The sequence below is a fragment of the Patagioenas fasciata genome, chromosome 2 (genome assembly GCF_037038585.1).
Source record: "Patagioenas fasciata isolate bPatFas1 chromosome 2, bPatFas1.hap1, whole genome shotgun sequence".
In the NCBI taxonomy this organism is placed as follows: Eukaryota; Metazoa; Chordata; class Aves; order Columbiformes; family Columbidae; genus Patagioenas; species Patagioenas fasciata.
In genome coordinates, this window is record NC_092521.1 from 9270175 (window position 1) to 9284982 (window position 14808).

The 14808-nt window shown below is 43.3% G+C and overlaps 1 protein-coding gene across 2 annotated transcripts in view; it reads left to right on the forward strand.

Moving 5' to 3' along the window:
- Positions 1-4330: 4330 nt before the first annotated feature.
- ST3GAL1 (ST3 beta-galactoside alpha-2,3-sialyltransferase 1) overlaps positions 4331-14808 on the forward strand; it is a 79468-nt gene continuing 68990 nt past the window's right edge. For both annotated transcript variants that reach the window (XM_065831030.2, XM_071803782.1), the window contains exon 1: positions 4331-4397. The gene's annotated coding sequence lies outside the window, so the exon portion shown is untranslated. The remainder of the gene's footprint in view (positions 4398-14808) is intronic.

Sequence of the window (14808 nt, forward strand, 5' to 3'; positions counted from 1 at the left end):
TACTGGGTCCATCTTGGAGCCAGCTGTAATTGGCTTTATCAGACATGGGGGAAGCTTCTAGCATCTTCCCACAAAAGCCACCCCTGTAGCTCACTGACTATCAAAACCTTGCCATGCAAACTAGATTCACCAGTGAATCACTTTGCCTTGTAAAGTGATCCACCTGCATGGAGCTTGGTTCTGGACTGGGGACATAACTGGCAAGGTCAGTCATCACTCCTACTATGTTAATTACGACAGCAATTATCCAATGAAATTTCAACCTGTGCAAAGAATGTTTGTCTTCAACAGAACTAGTGGGGGAAGCTCTGGATGGGGCATTAGTTGGCCACGCTCCTGGATCTTCTCCTCTTCCCTCCCATCAGGAGCACAGTGCAGCAGTAGCACTTAGCACATCTTTCAGAGCAAGCCAGCCTTCTCTGATGACAATTTATTTACACAGGCGAGGAGAAATAGCTTCTTGGCAACTATGTACACACCAAATGCTGATTTTCTATTTTAACTTCTTCTTCTTGGCCTAGACACAATGGCAATTGGCTTGTTTGAAAGATGAGAGATTATCTACTGAGGGGAGAATAAGCACAAGCCTGAATCTGCACTCTTCCAGCACAGTGCCTAACCTTACGTCTTGCTGAAATACTTGAAATTGGTTTGGGGCCCAAAGAGCTTTTAAAATAATCAAAACAATTTCTTTTTAATTGCAAATCTGTAGTAACTATAAAATGGAAATGAAAAGCTGGATAATCCAGGACAGCAAGGAAGAGTGTGGAAACCAGTGTGTAAGGCTGAAACTCAGGCTGATTTTTAGCATCCACAGAGTAAGCACCTTCTCCCTTTGCTGTTGCAAAGAGTTAGAAGGGGCAAGAAATAAAATACATAAAAGGTGAATGATTTACCAGAAATTAGCATTGCCTATTAAAACTGCCAAGTGTGACTAAGCTGGTGTTCCTAGAGCTATATTGTTTAGGAAGTTAACAGGAGGTTGGCAAAAAATACTCCAGTCAACCGCAAAAAAAATAGCCAAAAGTCAACCTTTCATGCCTTCTCCAACACCACCTGGGTCCAGTTCTTTTGCAGCTTTAGGTTAAGCAAATCGCAGCTTCTCTGACTTAAACTTGGGATGAAGCTTTCTGAGATGGGAGAGCCTTAGTTCTGCCCACATCTGGTTTACCAGTGTATGTAAGAGGAAAAAGCAGTGAAATTGCTTCATATCTTTTTTTCTTCTGATCAGTGTTGGTGATAATGATTTCTTTGTTATGGCTTGTACACACCACCACGGTGCTGTGTCGATGCATAGGAGGGCTCAAATCTGAGTCTTAAATAAAAAGAGTTTTGGTTCCAGCACAGCAGGTTTGTAAAATATCTACTGACAAGACAAAAAAAACCAAGATTGTTCTACATGGCCTGTAAAACATATGTTAAAAATTCTGCATCATAGACCAGCTTTAAATTATTCATTTTTAATCCCTTCAGCCTTGAAGGGCCTTTAAACATTGACTACTGAGAAACAATCCTGCTACTGAGGGAACAGCTATAAAATAAAGTACTGGCTACTTAAAAATATAGAGAAAAATGCTTTGCCTAGACACAGTATCTGCATTTTTAAATATGAATAAAGGGTTGGATCCCCACTTGGTGAAAGCTGATATAGCTCTTTTGATGTCTGCATAGCTGTCCTCCATCAGCAGCTGAAAGCCCTGGCCCAGAGTTTAGAATAGATATAATTTCTCTACATAAGAAGACAAGTGAGATTTGCATGGTTAGTTCAAGCTATTTCATATTCACTGAGCTGTTGAGGAAATACTGTCTGTGAAACAAATCCTGGATTCTTTCCCAAAAACATCTAAATGACACTTGCTAAGAAAATGCTACGGTATAAAGGGGAGCAGATCTAGCCCTCTGCATTGGAACCTGTTGTAGTTACTATGGCATGATCAGATGGTGCTTGGTACCTGCACACTCCTTGGGGTGCATTGGTGAAGTTGAGAGCATCCAAAGGAGTTAATTGAGTGTAACACTGGTATAACAAAGATAAATAGGTTCCACACTTGCTGTTTCAGGACAATTTGGGCTTGTTCTCTGCACCACGCTCAGCCTCCAATTTCTCAAGATAACACCAGTGGAGACCTGATGCACTTTTCCATGCTCCACCCATACCCCTTGTTCAGAACCTGCTCCCTGTCTTCAGTTATGGAATCATAAAATGATTAGGGTTGGATGGGACAATCACCTAGTTCTCACTGCCCTACCATGGGCAGGGACACCTTCCACCAGAACAGGTTGCTCAAAACCCCATCCAACCTGGCCTTGAACACTTCCATGGAGGTGGCATCCACAACTTCTCTGGGCAACCTGTTCCAGTGTCATCTTGATTAACTAGCATTAATTAAGACATTCTTGACTGCAGGGTGCTTGCTTTGATACAATCTGTAGACACACTAGTAAAACTTAATCTACTGTACGATAAGAAATCACTTGTTTTACTATAATCATCTTTTTTCTATGTTAAACTTCTGGATAAACCAGGTATGGTACAAGAGGTAGTGAAATGCCGAGTGCCCAGACTTTTCCTTCTCCAGGCACTGTTGCTTTTATAGTTTATTCCTCAGACCCCTTGCCACCCTCTCATTCCATCCATTCCCTCAGAAATGCCTGAGAGAGATCTTCAAACCTGATGCACTGCCTTTTTTTTTGCTGGTGAGCTGGTCCCCAGTGGCTTTTTCATAAACAGACCCACTCACAATCATCAGGAAGGAAATGAAGCAGCAAATTCAATTAATTTCCCTGAAGGTATAAATATCAAGTTGAGAGGGTTACAGAAACTGTCACAGGTGATGGAATCGGGGCTCCTCAGGGGCCCTATCCCACCTTCAACAAAGTGGCAAGCAGCTCCTGGGAAAAAGCAGTGAAGAGCTACTATACACTGTTTCCCCCACACAGTAATTCCATGTGTTGATACATTCCTTGTTTAAAAAAAACCCAAAACAACTAGCTTTTTTTTTTTTTTTTTTTTTTTTTTTTTTTAAGCTCTCATTACTTTAGATTAAATCCCTTCCAAGCCCTGTTTATGAGGGATGTAATACTATGTTGCGCTGCAGTATCAAGGGCCAGGATTTAGTGAGGGGGTGAGTCCCTGGAATGTTTTGTCCAGGTTTACACTCCTAAGCAGGAAGCTCAGCCTGTCACTGGTACTCACACCCTGATACAAATGACTGCACGGCGCGGTACACGATGTGACACCGGTCTAAATTCACACTTAAGCTTTTACTAATATAACTCTATGGAAACAAGCTCAGTGACGGCTGATGATTTACAGCCCCTGTGTAGCGCATTACAGTTTCCAGTGGAAGTATGCTGTGCTGGATGGAATAAAACAACAACGTGGGTAGTTTCATTAACTAGATTAATAACCTATAAACTTATCTACTTCACAAAGGGAGTTACGCACTGGCTGTCCACCTTTAAGAAACATGTTTTTCAGAGCTCAGGAATACGTTCTCTACCTTGGCATGTGCTGTGGATATTCACTGTGCGTGTTAGACTGCCTACGGGTGAAACGGAGAGAAGACCAGAGAGGTTATTTGCTCCTCTGGAGGTGTTGTAACCTCCCCGCTTCTTGTCTCGGCTCCAGCTTTTACACATCGACACTAAAAAAGTCAGCATTATATTGTTAAATAGTTTTAGCAGACACTTCATCAGTTGAATGTGTCTGTCTGGGGGATTCTTTAATGATGTTGTATTCTTTTTAATTCTACAGCATTTTATAGTCACCTTAAAAATGCCTGATGCTGCACTGATATATTACTAACGATGCAAAGTATGCTTTCTCCTCTGAGAAGAACCGAATTTCTTTTCAGTGCCCCCGCTGGGATCCCCGCTGGGATCCACGCAGCCGATTTCAGGTATAGAAGGTTCAGGGTGGGGTGAGAAAAGGGATATTTCTGAGTGATCACTCTTCGGGGATGTTGTGTCGGGAGCTGGGATTTCCTCCCGGCGCAGGAGGGGCGAGCCAGGAGGTCGGCGGCTGTGACCCCCCGCCCGCTCCTCGCCCCCGCAGGCGGGCGCAGCGCGCACCCTGCACCGCGCAACCCCCGCGACCGCGCAGCCCCGCGCAGCGGTTCGGGGAGGAGGGGAGGCCGTCCCGGCACCGCCCTGCCCGGCTCCGAGGAGGAGCCGCCGGGGCCCCCGGCGCCGTCCACGTGTCTGGGGGCGCGTTATATGAGCGGGCAGGAAGCCCTGCGGGGAGGGAAGGGGAGGGACGGGGCGCCCGGAGAGGCTCCGCGGGCAGCGCAGGCAGAGACAGAAGCGGCGACAGTAGCGACAACAGCAACGACCGACCGACCGACCGACCGCCCTTCTCTGGCCATGGGGCTTGGCGGCCCCCTCAGCGCCCCACCGTGAGTACCGCGGGACCCCCCCGCCGCCTTCCTCCCCCCTTACCTGCAAATCCTCCCGCTCCCCCCTGCTGCAAAAGGCGCGGCGGGAGCCTCCCCCTCCCTTCCAGCTCCTCATTCGACTCTTAAGTTTTGTCTTTCTTTTTTTCCTTTTTTTTTTTTTTTCTATAACTATTATTATTATTATTTATTATTATTTAGAAGCAGGCGTTGTCCCCGGCACTGACGGAGCTTGCAGCATCCCCCGGCGGGTGCCCCGGCACTGCGAAGCAGGGAGGCTTCGCTCTATCCAGCCGGGATTTCCCCGGTGGAGTGGGGCAGAAGGAAAGGTTGAGGGTGCCGGGGTCGGCTCCTGAGCAAGGCGCACCTTCGGGCGATGCCTTTGCAGCTCCGGGGAGCGGTGGCGAGGGGTGTCCTCCCCACAGCATCCCCCGGTCCACGGGGGACAGGTCCTGCCCTGTACCCTGCCCGGCGGAGCCGCTCGGCTGCGGGGTGGGCGCTGACAGGCGGGGAGCAGCGGGAGAGACCAGCTCGGTGGAGTCCTGTACCCTGGTTTCTTTTTTATTGTGTTTTATTTTTATTTTCTTTTCCCCTTGGGTAGGCTGTGCGGTGAGAGAGAAACGCCAGCATTACTCCGTTAGAGGGAAAAAAAGCAGACTAACTGTCTTAGGTACCCGCTCTTACATATCTGTTTGCGGAGTTAATTTCCAGAAGAGTGTAAATAACTAATCTTCGAGGCCAACAGTTTGGTTGTTAGGTGTGTTTTGATTGCACTGTGATATATTTATGTCTGTAGCAAACATAGAGCCTAGATATTTTACGTGATTGATTTTAGTCTTGGCATTAATGAAAACAAACCAGTAAAAAAATGCCTTGGTGCATATTTACTTGTTTGGCACACACGAGACTCTTCAACTCTTTGTAACGGTTGGGCTTGTATGTATCCAATACATTGAAATAACTCATTCATTTCATTGTAAGTCTGAATTATATATTTGCCTGCTAGGCACACATGTTAAAGGAAAAACCTCCCTAATTATGGATCTTTCAGAGAGATTGGAAGGGTGACAAAGCCCTTGTAATCTTTTGGGTCAATTTTCATAAGCTCCAAAAGCTCTCTTTGAAAAGGAAATTAAATTTCAGTGTGGAAAAGAGACAGGAAATTCAAGGGTATAAAAAAGAAAGTCCCTATTCTACTTTGATCCTGTCCTCAGGACTTCATTTATGTTGGTGCTCTTCAGTGACATAAGATAAAATGAAGAGTCACCTTTGGCTGGAGTCTTCCTGTCTCTTGGCTGTTCAGAAGATACTCAATTAACAGCACACACCTCCTGTGTATTATTTACACAGTTTTAGCTGGAGGGGTGGCTCTGCATGAAGTATCTGCTTTGAAATATTTGCATCGCTACATCCATAGCATCCCGTGTGATCCACGCAGCCAGCGCTTCCTGCAGCCGATATGTTCACCCCTCCTCAATTTTTACTGCTCGATCCAATTCTGGTGGTGGTCTACCTGGTGTTCATAATGCCTATAAAGAGCTGTTCTCATGCTAGAAGAAGTTGGGGTTGGCTTTGGGTCCTCTTTCCCCTTTGGCAATGGTGTTATCTGCAGGGCATGGCTCTGCCCGGGGTCCTTTCTGGGCTCATCTGGGATCCTGGCAGGTTTTAATCTGTTTGAACACGTGTTGGGGCGGTGGCTGGGGGTGGAGGTGAAATGGTTGGATGAGAATAAAAAAGGTGGATTTTTTTTTTTTTAGTTATATACTTGTTTTCTTGATTATCTTGGAAACAACAGAACTCCTGTATAAGTCTACAGTGAACTTGGTGCTCTGTACATCTGCCAGTTTCTCACTTCATTTACTCTATTTTTGTGCTGCTGTAGGGTAACATTTCAGTAGCAGTGGGTTTAAATCCTATGCCTCAACAAAGTCTCGGTCTATGGTCCTGCCAAACCAGCTTTAAAGCTACCACTAGATTTTTAAAGTACACTTCTGTCTAATATACATTCATTTTACCTTTCTGCTAGTAACATGTGAAAGCATAGTCTCTGAAAGAGCAAAAGAGGAGAGAAAAAACTAATTCCTCATTCTTTTGGCTTGTTCACTTGGTGTATAGGCTGATTGTGCAGTGGAGACAGCAACTTACCCTGTTTGTATGAATTTTTCACACATCCCAGCCAGAAAGGAGCTTGCAGCCTTGTTTGCAGTTTTTCTTCCAAACTTGATGATATTAATAATGCTGATGGCATCTCAATTGAGGAAGGCAGTTTGTAAAACTAAACATCATTTTATATAAGGCTTTTTTTCCTGCTAATCGTTTTGCTTTTCTGTTTATACAAAACTAGGAGTAATTTGAGGGGAAATTAGGGTCATGCAGATGGCAGTTCCATCTTCTAGATTATAACAGCATCTTTTACGCTAAGTGTACTGCAAACACTGTTAAATGACAGTAGTAATATGTTTTTATTAGGAGTTTATTTTAGAAGTGTTTTCAAATACGTGGTGAAGCAGAAATGTGCTTTTAAAAGCAGAGGAGTGAGAGCGGATCCAGCTCTGTAGCATATTTCAAGTACTGTTAATCCCACCACCTGGTGGAGCTTTTTGTGGCAGTGGCTGAGGAAAGTCTGAATAAGGATGTAGTTTTTGTCTTGTTTCAACACTGTCAGATGCTAAATGTAGAGTTTCTTCAACTTTTTTTCTTTCTCATAGCAGACTTTATTTTCTATATCATACGTATATTCTATACTTCACAGAAGGCAGCAAAGGACTATTGATGTCTCATCTGAAACAGCGCTTCTCTGCAGACAGATGAATCGGTGAAGAAGGAGATAAATTCCTTCCTTACTGTCCTTGTCTTTTCCTTGCAGTACTTTTTTTTTCTGTTTTCCCCAAAGGCAATATGATGCTGACATAGATCACAATGTGGGCATCCAGAAACTATTTGTTTTCACCTAGGAGCATTTCAGAAGTGGAAGAATTATTTTTAATAGCCAACCCCTCTTCCAAGATACTCTGACGAAACCTTTCAGCGTTAGCTCAGTTAGCTTTGTACTAACAGTTGTGATATAAATGTTGCTATAAAGTATTTGCTAAACAGCCTGTGTACAATCAAACTTGCAAGGAGAAGAGAAGCAGCTGCATTTTTGACTGATCTGAGGTTACTGATATAAGTTAAAACATGGGCATAAATTTCCCTAAATAAGGTAAAGTGAGGCAGAGGTACCTTTGCCCCGCTCTGAAGTCTGTAGCCCTGCTTGACCGCATCAAAGCCTGTCTGTCGTGTTTCTCGTATGCCTAATAACTGCTAAATGAAAACCTGAGTAAATCAGGGGTATGCAAGTTAAAAATAACTTCAAGACTCTCTGTCAGCTCACACCTCAGAGTGGAATTACTTACAACAGTGAGAAACTTTTCTGTCCCATACAGGTGTTTCCTGAGAATTATGACTAATGCAAGAGATACAGACTTGTAGATAAAGTACTGCTGTAGATGTTTTTATTGCTCTTATTGCTATAGTGCCTGTGTCAACAGACAGACTGACGAAGACTTCAGCTAGCCTAAGAAGGTTGTCACCCCCATCTGCCTCTCAAGCCCTGGCAGGCACAGTATGCCTGATCCCACTGGTGAGATGGATAAATGCCTTTGCAGCCCATCCAGAACAGGTCTGCATCCTTCTGTGGTCCAGAAAGATGTGAGTCTTTGACTCCTTGTCTCATACTTGGGACTCTGGGAAGGTGACTTTGTCTAGGGCATCTGAAACATGAATTGACCCTGTGCCAGATGTGCTTTCAGGGCACTAATCTTTAACTTATGAAATAGATAACATTTTCAATGTAAGTAGCCTTTGTTTAGGAGATAAGTTTGTTGAAGAGGATTTGTCTCTTAACTCATTTGACTCCTCTTGTTCTGATAAGGAGTCTGGGCCACCCTGGCTCTCATTAACACCAGCCACAGAGGAACTGCTGCCACCATTCTGGTCACATTTCCCATTCTTATCCCAACATCCTCTTCTCACTGGTGCTGAGCATCCCGTGCTCTGATTTGTAACTAGCAAACTCAAGTAATTTTGTGGAATATGTCTTATTAAAAAGCTCCTGTAAGTCAGGGCTGCACAACACCCACAGCTGTGAAACAGCCATGGAGTGGGGAAAATAGGGACCCTGGGTAGACAGGGAGCTCTTTTAAAAATAAACTCCCAATAACATCAGTAGGAACTTCCTCTGAAGTACGAGTTAAGATTAGGGGTCTTATCATTTTTAAAGACTGTAGTAATGGTTAGAATGCAATTCTGGGGAGAAAGGAGGGTGGAAAGCAATTCGTTCCTGGCTCTGCTGTGCTTTGAAGTAGCTTTATCTGGACCGACGTGCATCTCATTCCTTTGGAAGAAGACGACTTGTGCCTCATGTACAAGGCAACAAAGCCTTTGGCAGAGAAAGGGTGTATTATTTCAGGAGATCTGTAAACCTCATGAAACAGCAGCTGTTTCTGTTGTCCAATCGGGAGGTATCACAGGGTGCAAAAGAGGCACAACGTAAATAGTTGTTCCCTGCATCTGGTGACAAATGTTTGGAGTGTAGCTTTCCTGCTCTGAGGACATCATCTCAACAGAGCCGTTGTGTTGTGGTTTTTTGTAGTAGCTTTCGACTTTGGAAGTCCTTTCTCCCAGCTGTAGTTTTTGATGAAGGCTCAGCCCTCTGTAGCTTTCCGTCCCCAAGAGTTTGAATGATGGAGGAGTGAGTGGCTGTGGTCAGAACCAACAGAGTCCAAAGTTGACCTCTCCCACTTCACTGGTACCTGACACACAACTGCTGCTGGCATGGAGGTGACCAGGCTTCCTCTGGGTATCCCCAAAACTCCCCCGAGCTGTATCAGTCCTTATACATCCCTTTGGAGGATTGTTCTGCACAGCAAAACCTGGCACGGTGAAGCTGAGGTATTAAATTGGATGCAATTTTAAAATGTCTCTGGACTAGATAATTGCTACTGACATTTTCCTAGGATCTGTGGATTTTTATTTTTTTTTTTTATTTTTTTTAGCTGTTGTATACCAAGACAAAACAAAGGTTGTTCCTTTTAAAGGACACTACATTATTTCTGGAGGCTGGATCTTCAATCAATGACTTAATCTTACATATCTGAAATGCTGTGTGTGCTGACACATCACAGTACTGTACCAGCTCCACAAAGAAATCTAATTCTATCAAATCTGCCAGCTCAGTTAATATGACCCTGCCAAGGGAGCATAAGCCATCACCTCCAGGTTTTTTTGTAGGAATCAGGTTCCCTATTCCCAGATCAAATTCAATACACATTACATGTGGTCAGATGTGAAATTTTTTTTAAGGTACCTGCTTACATCCTGGCATGTAAAACCACAGATCAAATGGAAAGATATCATTTGAATATTTGGGTTGAAACATATTCATTTGAGTCCTACAGACAATCCTTTGGGATTAGTCTTGAAACAGAGACCTGTGTTACTTCATCCTGAGACTTCTACAAGCTCTTACGTAGAGAACATGGTATAGGGCTATCTGCAGCTTGAATTGGAGCTGACCTTACAGTATTTGTCTCTTTGATAACATCCTTCAGTGCATCTGAAGCTGTCAGGGTGTGATAAGGGCATCCATGCCTATATCTTTAGTCTGATGTGATATGGTGATGCCTTTTACATGACCTGCCCTTGGGCAGATATACAGGCTGCAGCCTGCATTAGTGTGAGACTTCAGGTGCTAACACCATTGCTCCATGCACCTAATGCTTTCTCTTATTAGATCTTGATTTAATTCAGTTTGTGGAGATGATCTGACTTAGGTTGTTTTTTTTTTTTTTTGACAAAACTGAGAAAAATATTGGTTTACACTGAATCAAAGTAAACCTTAATTTAAAAAAAAGGCAGGCCAAGGTAATTATGGTTTTGGCCAAGTGAAGAATTCTTGCTTTTTGTTTTACTTAATCTTAGTCGCAAGTCCATTTTAAACACTCAGGTAGTCAAAATTCCTCATTTGAAAGAGCCAAGAAGAAAGTTTGCCTTCAGAAATGTCAGAATGATCCCTCTGAATTTGATGTGACCTGTGTTGACACAAGCGTATGTTGGCCCATGGCAATACTGATATTATACCTGAATTTGGGTTTTTGTTTCTTCTGTCTTTGAAACTATTTTTGTATTGAAGTTATTATTCTTCAGAAGGTTCACCCAGCTTTTCTCTTCAGGGGCAATACTGTGTATTTCAAGTACAGAAAGGATTTCTCCTGCTTCTTGGTCTGATGCTTATTAGAAGAATTAGAAATCATCCTTCTTGATCTCTCTTCTCTTTCCCACTCCCACATCTTCTGCTTTTCCCTTTCAGACAAAATTTGCTCTTGTTGAGAAGTGATGACTGTATGATCAGGTCTCCCGTGGCTTCACTCTGCATGTTACAAAGAGACATTCTGCTCTTCCCAAAGAGTTGGCTCAATTCTAGCTTAAAAAAAATCACCTCAAAAAGCAAAAATAAATTTTTGCTTACCCTGTATCCTCTTAACAAAAGTTCAGCATCAAACTACAAATGTTAATGCTGAGTGCTACCTAGTATCTCTAGATGATCAAGCACTAGTGTCAGTGGAAACACAAAGCAAGTAGATAGTAAGTTTGCAGACTGAATGTGGAGGCACATACAGTTCAGCATCTGAGAATGCCATAACCTCTGCAATGAAGGTATAACGGAGTTATCTGTCTCACTCTGGGCATTATGCACTAGTGGCAACATAAAAATGCAAGGAAAAATTACATTAGCCTTTCTAAAAAGTTAGTAGTTAAACAGGTCCGTGCAGAAACTTCTCTTGCTTAGGAAGGTAATATTCAAATGTAAACTGGCTCTTGTATCATATGGAAAACAAAGTTCTCTTTTGTGGTGCTAAGAAAACAGTTTGGAAGAAGAGCAGGGGGATGCTTTATAAATTTGGCAGAAGGCAGTTCCTTTCTTCTGAGCTGCCAGAAATGCCTCTGGGACGGCTTACCCGACTAACTGGGGACTCTGTAATGGATTCATAGGGAGTGCCTGGGCAGGAACCAAAGCTGTGGGGCCAGAGGATATGGCTTTACTTCCAGACCCCATCTTCAGGTGAAAAACTTAACTCTGCAACAATCAGAATAATGTCAGTAACATGGTGACATGAGGTGCCTGTAGAAATACAAAGTGGGTATGGGATACCAAGAGGTTCTTCAGAGCTTCAGGGAAAGTTTTCCTAGTTTCATCTCCATTTCTCTCCTTCCTAAGTAGTCACTGAAATGTCCTTCAGTCCTGCTGTTCTGGTACCCTTCTGTGGATTTTGTCCCTCTTTTGCACGTGTTCTTCCTTTCATTAGTCTTGTTTCCACAATTGCTGCTTGCTAAAACAGCCTACTCCTGCATTTCCCACCACTCCCCTTCCTCTCTGCATGCCATGGTCAGAGTGAACCAAGACATTGGAAGAGCTGGGGACACATGAACTTTGAATCTGAAGATAAGCATGTGGTGGTGGGAGGACACACTTGTGGCTGGGAAGCTGGAGCTGACTTGGAGAGCTGAGCCCCATCCCATCTGAACTCTCTGCTCTAGTCTTGCCAGCTGTAAATGACAGCATTTTGGTTTCCTGGAGGTTAAGTTCAGTCTGTAAAATGTGTGGAGACTCCAGAAAACATATAATCATTGCCCTTTTGACCAACAGCTTGATTTTGAATTGGGAAAGTAAGAGGAAGTCTTCAAACACATGGACAGAAGATCTTTAGAGATGGGTCATTGGCTTTAGTGATTCAGAGTCTGCCACTTGTGTACTGCAGTCATCGGAGATGTGCAAAAGCACTGCTGATACAGCAGAAATCACCTATATTTCTGCTTTGGCTACTGCAATGAGGTTATCACCGTAAGGCTGCAAGGGTTGTGCAGTCTGGTATGTTTTCCATGTGGCTCTTGGTGCGCTGCCTTTGCTCGCCTGGTTCCTGAGACCTTCCAAAGAAAAGTGTCATTGACTCACTCTGGCTGTCACAACTAATTTTCTGTGAATATTGCAACAGTATGCAAAAATAGATAAGCAAAATTAAAAATTTCTTCAGACCAGAAGGAATTTCTTCAGACAGAGAAAAAGCCTGTATCGTGGTAGCAGGATGTGTGAAACAGCAGCAGCTACACAACTCCATGGTAAAACCGCAGGGATGGTGGCGCATTGCTGTCCTGCCATCTCAAACAGTCATGTCATCAGCTTGCTAGGGCAGCAAGATGTGTGTGTTGTCTGGGAGACAACCTAACAAAACAAACCCAGTAAAAAAATGTACTGATTACAGACAAACTTTGCCCCAGGCCACCACACAAGGTTTTATATTAGTTGTTTATATATGTAGTTTTATGCAGTATTCACGTGGTTTTTGGCCCCTTTGAGAAACTGCGTTTCATTAACCTGTAGGATATGTACACTGTAAAAGATTTGAGGACACTGGAGAACTGTGATGCATCTTCCAGGCTAAGGTGATTTACATCTCTTACAAGGGGGAATTTCACTCAAATTATAGGAAATAAATGTGATAGAAATTGAGACAACTACTTCTACATTTTTCTAATTGTACTTTAAAATCATGGAAGTTTTCAGGAATAAAAGAAATATGTATGTATTGACCAATGTATATATTGGTCCTCCAAGTGTTGCTGTGATTTGACATAAAGCTCACAATGCAGACAGTTAAATTGCACCAAGATTTGGGTGTAAATGCCCAGTTAAGACACCAGTTTTTGCCCTACCTGGGCTTCTCCTAAATCACCGTAACTCTGGTGTGTAAAATGACCCATGCTTCAAATAGAAATAACCCTCGAGCAGCTATATAAGTGTTTGTGAGGCCAAAGAGTGAATGAACAGGAGATGGATGCTGGCTGTTAAAAACAAATACAAGGTGGCTGAAAAATACAAGGTGATGCAGTAATTGCAGAAGTAGCTAAAACATTTGCTAGTAGCAAGGAAACAAAGGAGTTCAGAATAAGCTGCCTTTCTGCAAGGCAAGAGTCTCCTGTCAATACTGAGTTGAGGGTGAGTATTGGCAGAGGATGTTGCTATTTAATTACAATTCATTTTGGGATTTTTTTCCTTTTTTTTTTTTTATTTTTTTTATTTTAATAGAGGAAAAACTGGAGGTTAAGATGGAAAAGAATCAATAGGTTAGAATTACCATCCCAGCTTGTTTTGAGGGGGATGTCTCTGTTTCACAGAGCTCCAGGAGAAGAGGCTGCTGGTTTCTTCCTCTGCTGCCAGAGTGGGAAAGGGACTCACTTGCTGTGATTTGTTTCTGCTGGCCTAAAGGGAACACACACACACAGTTTTCCTTTGCCTGTAAAAGCTCTAGATGAAGAATGCTATATAGAAACAAAATTTTCCCAGATTAAACCAGAAGTGCTCAGTGTGGTCACTGCCTCTAGTGTTTCTTGGAGAAGAGCTTCTCCCCCCACCCACCAATTTAGATAGTCTTTGTCCCTGTGGTTTAAAATACCCGAGTCCTGTCTCTGGGGATTGTTGTCACACTAATTGACAAACAATCCAAAGAAGTTTGCCCCATTTAAAGTTATTAGTTTGGAAAAAGGACAGTTGTCCTGTGAGAGCAACCCTGACCAAGAGTTAGCTGCTAGTGTAGCAGAAAGAAATGCTTAGATCCTCCTCAGGCAAGCTGTCAGGGACCCATACACCCAACTTTTCCTCTTCTGTGGCTATGTGAATTCTTAAATAAGCTTTGCTCAAAATGTCATTTCTGTGATTTATCTTACCACACACAAACTTAGAGGTTCTCTGTATTTTATGAAAGAAGAAACAGCATGGTTTCATTTTGGAAAAGGGCATTTCATCAAGGTGTAACTTTCCCCTGAGGTTGCGCTCAGAGCCACTGGCCACAATTTTGGCATGTCTCTAAAAGTGGAAAATAATATTATGAGTCTGGCTGTTGTCTGCCAGTAAAAAAATTACAACCTTACTGTCCTGCTTGGAAATTTACTGGCTGTGATACGCACACACAGAAGATATCAGTGTGTATTCTCAGTGGGAGCTTCTCATGAGACAGACTGAAGGTGGAATAAGAGACCCTGAGGCAACCTGCTGCACTTCTTATGGGAGTTTCAGGCTTGTTTTGCAGAGGTGCACACACCGAAGGTGGGATTATCAGGGTGGAGGGTAACTCTTTCCACTCTCAGAAGAAACCATCTGGCTTTGCAAGACAGCTCTTTAGCAGGGTGGAACTTGGTGCCATTGAAACTGGTGCTACCTGCTCCATGCTCCTCACTTACATTGTGAGATGTGGCATTCTGCCATCAGTGCCTGAGGGTCAAGTTGGGGGTAAAACCAGGTGAGACTCGCTGGGTTTGAAAGGCATCTCCTTCACAGTCCCTCACCTCTACCAAGGGAACCATCCTGAATTTGTCAAAG